General features: G+C 45.6%; 1 protein-coding gene across 10 annotated transcripts in view; it reads right to left on the reverse strand.

The window, feature by feature from the left end:
* Nucleotides 1-6,000, reverse strand: part of ZNF532 (zinc finger protein 532) — a 105,863-nt gene that overhangs the window by 95,895 nt on the left and 3,968 nt on the right. The gene's annotated exons all lie outside the window — the stretch shown is intronic.

The raw sequence follows: 6,000 nt of genomic DNA on the forward strand, positions 1-6,000 counted from the left end.
AAAAGAAACAAAGGGGGCTGCAGGGGGGTGGGGTAAATACATTTTAAGTTAATAATTCTAATTTAGTAATAAATTGTATTCCACCAAAATAGTCTTGCTTCAACATGTAATCAATATGAAAAAGTATTAATGAAATATTTTACATCCTTTTTTTTTTCTTTTGTATAAATCTTCAAAACCTGGTGTGTATTCTATGCTTACAGCTCATCCCAGTTAGGACTAGCCACATTGCAAGCACTCCACAGCAGTATGTGACTAGTGCCCACTACATTGACAGAGAAGTTTTAGACATTAAAATATCACCCATAGATTCCTTCTCCACTCCATCTTCTATCACCACCAAATCCCAGTGTGCAAGATAATGACCATCTGGTCACTGCCAAGCAAATGTGGGAAGCAGAGTGCCATGGGAAAAGGGACGGAGCAGAAGCTGTGGCTAACCTACCATATTTTCACAATCAGGTTTTGTTTCTTTTAACTCTGGTTAACATAAATTACATCAACTACACTATAACCATCACTGATTGGGCTGGATTTTTCTGGAAGCAAAGACAGTCGAAGTACGAGATAATAATGACAAAATTCATCTGACATTTTCCAGCTACAAGTGAATGTCCAGCCAAGTGGGAACTAGGACCCTACCCTCCTGCTCACATTTCCCCCACTTTAAACCAGGTAGAGGGCAGCTATCACTGAAGACATTACAGACCAGGCAGGAGACACTCAACTGCGGATTTTCATGGGCCAAAACAAACCAAAACAAAACTACTTAAAAATGAGCTAAGAGGCAGGACAGGAGAAACAACACCCTCTACGATGAGAGAAGAATGTCAGCGCAAAGGCCCTTTCCCTAAACCAGGGAAGCTGAGGAACACAGAACAGCTAAGATTTGAGGGAGGACCTACCCCGTAGCAGGCACTCTGCTAAGCACTTTATATGCACTTAATCTTCGCAACAACCCTCAAGGAAAGCATGGCCTAGAATTTAAGGAACTTGCTCAAGGTCCCAGGTTGGCAGAATGCAGCTCTAGGTCACCAAGGGCTAGGCAAACAGGTGTATGTCATCACTGAGAGCCAGGCAAAGGCCACTGAAAATCCCTGTGGACTGAGCCCCCCAGACTTAACTAGAACACTAGGCATGATCACGTCTCAAACTAGAGACCTCAAACTACCTCTCCCACTCTTGCTCTGTTAAATCAGCAAAACAGTTAAAGAGCAGCTTACCAATGAGCACCTGTGTGGTTCACAGGACATAAGGACTGTATGTATGAGCTGCTGCATACACCACCCAGCACATAACACTGGACGGCACAGAGACAGTCCGTAATGACGCAAGCTGCTTTAGACTGGGAGTCCAGCGTGCTGGGTTCTAGGTCCACCTGCCCACCCCTCCCTCTCCCCAGTTTGGGCTCACTGTAGAAAAGGAGACAAGTAAATCTTTGAAGTATTTCCAGCTAAGGGATCTTTAAAGACAAAAACAAAAACAACACAGGGCTTTGAGTTTTCTAACTCAGTAAGTTTTTCAGCCACCTATTACAATTCAGATCCCTAGAAAGAATTTGTTCCTCACAGAAGAAAATGATCAAAATCAATACCTATAATAAGACCAGTGAGTCAGCCTTTGCAAAGCCAGAGTTTGTGTCCCAAACAGAAAAAAAAGGCTGAGTTGAGAAAACATTCAAGAACTACACCTTGATTTTATCTTTAGGCCTCTCTAAATCCTGCAAGATGCCTGGAATCTCTAATTACGTCAAGTTGTACTAATATCTAACCGAAAACAATACAGAATCTGCATTTTCCATCCCTAATAACCACTGACTACAGGCCACTTAGGAGGGAATACTTGGGGTAGCTAAAAAGGCCACTTTGAGTTTGTCTAAAAATGACTTATTTTAGTCTCCAGATTTAGATCAAGTAGAATTTGCTCTCCCCCTCTCATTCTAAAAGAGGAAAAATTCAGAACTTCCTGTCTGCAGAAGATGATTCAAAGAATTCTTTAAACTGTATTTATTACTGAGACAAAAGATTCTTCTCAGCACTACTTCCAATTTATTTTGAGTTCATCCTTCTCAAAGAATAAACAAAAACAAAAACATCCCGGTTCCATCTTCCTCCCTTTTTATATCCTCACCCTAGAGTGCCCAGTAAAAATGTACTCTTTTCAACCCGCTTTCTCCCACCGCCTCTGACGTACCGACTCTCTTCTCTCCATGCTGAGTAAAGTCAGGAAAACAGGGCTAGTTACAAGGGAACCTCAACTGTGTCCCAAACTTCTCCATTACGTATTCTCATCTCAGCCGTCAAATGCCACCTCTAAATTGAACCTTATTAGTGCCCTTACCGTCTAGCACCTACCTCCTAGCCTCCACACCCCTGAACACCTTCCAAGGTTTCCTCATGCCCACCAATTCTGCTCCCTGAAGCAGAACAGCCTAGTGGTGAGGAATAGGCTTCAAATTCTGCCTCTAATATCGTTTATAAGCTGGTGGGCCTTGGCCAGGGTCTTCATTTCCCACCTGTACCATGGGAATAAAAGTACCCAGCTCCTCTCACTGTTTCAGCATTACATGGCAATAACGAGAGGAAAGGCCTACCATGAGCTGCCGTGTATGCAGATGTCAGCTACTAAGATCACGTTCTGCCTCTCTGGAAATGTCTTGCCCTCCCATTTTCCAAAGCATGCGGCAAGTTCTTCAGCCCCTCCTTCTTTAAGGCTTTAACTATATAAACCATTATCTTATGGAACCCCAAACTCAACCTTTTTCACATCTTTCTTCTATCATCTCTGTTGTATGCCCATTCCTCCCAGTTTAGACCTCCAGCCCAAACAGATCCAGGCAACAAAGGACACCTCCAAGGACAACTCAACCCAAACGTGAACTCACTGTGTGGAGCCCCTTCACGTCCACCCTCCCAATCTATTCTGCCTTCTGAATGTAGTATTTCACAGAAAAAAACCACCAGCGGCAAGTAACCTCAAGGAGCAAACTTGGCACCGTCCTCAGCTCCTCCCTCTCTACCAACCCCCCTTCTCATCGGGTACACACACCTGCCCCACCTACCACTCCATCCCACTGCAACGCCTGGGCTCAGGCCCTCTTCTCTCCTGGATTTGCTACGGTGGTCCCCTCATGTGACCTCCCTGCCTCCAGCCTGGAGAGTCTCCATTCCCCCCCTCAGACACTGCCGCAAGACCTCTGTCATTTCAAGTAAGGCTTTCTGCTTCTACCGCCTACACAAGGAAGTCCCCACTTGAGCGCACTGTACAGAATGATCTTCAGAAGTCTAGCCCTTGACTGCCTCCTGATGTCATCTCCTACTCTCCCACACCCGCCCAGTTCTCCCGGCCCCGCTCTCCAGGCCCCACTCTCCCGGCCCCGCTCACAACACCAGGCTTGCTCAGTGCCTTTCCATAAACTGCCCCATCGGACTGGCGCTCTTCCCCTACTCTCAGCTAGCTGTTCCTACTCTTAGTGTCTTGCACGGTTCAGCACAAAAGCCACCTCCTCAAGGGCTCCTCCCTCTGGACATGGGCATTAGGGAGCCCATTCACATTCCTATCATAGCATCTGTAGGCTAACTTCCCACTAGAGTGTTCTCTCTGGATTCCTTTTCTCTTGGTACTCCCAGTGCCTAGCACAATGTCTGGTGCTTAGGAAACATTCAGTACCTGCAAAATGGATGAAATAATCCCCAAATTAAGATCACTTCCCACTTCTCGGGCTCTCCTCTGTACCGCACCATAACCTTGGTCTGTTTGTTCTTCCCATTCCTAAACGCTATTTTATCCTCTAAAAAAATTTTTTAAAAAGTTAAAATAAAAAAAAAATTGAAATAAAAAAAAGCTCCCCAAATCTCCCTACTTCATTGCCTAGATTCTGCTTAAATATTTTCATTTCCTTAAAAGGCTTCAAACCTGAACAGTAACTTCAGATACTAAAACAACACCCATATTTTGGCAGTCAAAAAATCAGACGAATTATAATTAATAGTACGTTGTTTACGCAACTCAGATTTCAACAAAGGTCTTCGGTACCACTTTCCAAAATTGTGATTCTGTTATCATTTGGCGTGGTATTGAACCTGAAGACAAATGTAAAAATTAAACTGCCAAATGTTTCTGAAGAGATGAGAAATAATTGCTGTAGGAAATAAAGGATATTTTACCACTGGCAGTCTTCTGTTCCCACTTTTGGCTAATTCCGATTAGTTCTGGGTTATAAAGCATGTCATCCCGTTAGTGAGTGGTCCATTATCATAATCATCTCTCGGGTGTCTTCAGATAATGCTCCCTGCAATCTCTTACTTGGGAAGTCTTAACTGCAGCTGACAAGGCCAGACTGCGCTCCTGGCTGCGAAGAAGAGCTGAAGGTGCTTTCATTCGGACTTCTAATTCTTACGTACTGACCGTATGACCCTGCCATGCCACTTCTCCCAAAGTACTGAGGGCAGAGACATAAAAACTTACATTCAGACAAAAGCCGGTAAGCAAATGTGTACAGCAGCTTTCCTCGCAAGCACGCACAGGGAGAAGCAACCCAAGCGTCCTGGGGAAATGGATAAACAAACTGTGGTATGTCCATATAGGGGTCTACAGCTTGGCAACAGAGAAACGGACAGTACGGATACACGCGACAACATGGATGGATCTCAAATGCACTTTGCTAAGTGAAAAGAAGCCATTTGTATGGCATTCTGGAGAAGACCAAATATAGGGACAGAACACATCGTGGTTGCCAAGGGTTGCGGTGGGAAGAATCTGCCTACCGATGTACAGCAGGAGGAAAGTTCCGGGGGTGATGGAAACATTCCCTGTGGATAGTGGTGGTGGATACACAGCGCTATACGCTTGTCAAAACCCATAAAACTACACACCAGAGTAAATTTTACTGGATGTAAAAGTGAAAAAAGTTAATTATTTAACCATGCCTCGGTTAAAGATCATCCCTCGAATATAATTAACACACAGGTGTAGATTTCCTCAATGTTTACTGCAGATGTGGTTGCTGTACTGATTAGGAAGAGATGTTAGGGGAATGAGGAGGGAGCAACCCCAAATCTTTTCCAGATACTTCCGGTTTCCCTTGCACTGGCAACCGTCCTGGGGTCCCACATCAGGACAACCTCTGCTCCAGCTGTGAACAGCTAGATGGGGAGTTCTAGCAAGGAGATGAGGGAGGTTATTCAAACCCAACAGAAGACAGACCCAAGAAAGCATTTCAAGGGAAGAAAAAAGGGAGGACGGGAGACACAAATTTGAAAATTCTAACTCATCCTAGTCAAAAGTTATGTAGAAAATTCCATCTACATGTTGGCTGCCTCCCTCCTAAACCCCTCTTCTTTAAAAAGGAATCAAGGTGGATGGGGGCAGGGAATCTCTTTGTGAGAAAAGGGTGGGGGGAGAGAGAAATAAGCCTCCTCTCCTGAACCAGGATGCTGAAGAGTCCTAAAAGCCCTGGGTCTCGTGTTTCTTAACGTGGTGAAAATAATTCCAAGTAAGCAAATGATGAAAACAAAGGTTCAACACCCTGTGACACTTTCCAGTGTACCCTCATCAGCCAAACCCCCCACATTCCTCCTCCAGAGGGGATGGCCAGCTTGTCATCCTCGGAGCCTGCCGCAGGCAATCCCTGGCAGGCTCCAGGTGTGGCCATCCGCATGGCGACAGTGACAGCAAGGACACAGGCCCGGCCCCAAGTGTGGGTGCCACCCTGTTCCCTCCTGGCTCTTCCAGGAAGGAGAATGCTGTTGCTCATTCTCCACACTCACATTCACATTCCCAAACCCAGAAAACTCTCCGTTCCTGTCCCCGGGAGACCTGGGCCTGCTACATTGTTATACCTCAGCAGGAGACCGCCACCTGAGACAAACCTCAGTCCACAGATGAGCTCCTGATTGCTGCCCGGGAGAACCAGCTCTCCAAGCTTAAACAGCCCTTGCAGCTGGAAAGACTGGCCTAAATGCAAAACAAATGCGATTTTCCAGGAGCCTTCTGCGGGGG

Source organism: Callorhinus ursinus, unplaced genomic scaffold (assembly GCF_003265705.2).
Source record: "Callorhinus ursinus isolate GAN/ISIS: 27379988/994484 unplaced genomic scaffold, GSC_fseal_2.0 scaffold11, whole genome shotgun sequence".
Taxonomy (NCBI): domain Eukaryota; kingdom Metazoa; phylum Chordata; class Mammalia; order Carnivora; family Otariidae; genus Callorhinus; species Callorhinus ursinus.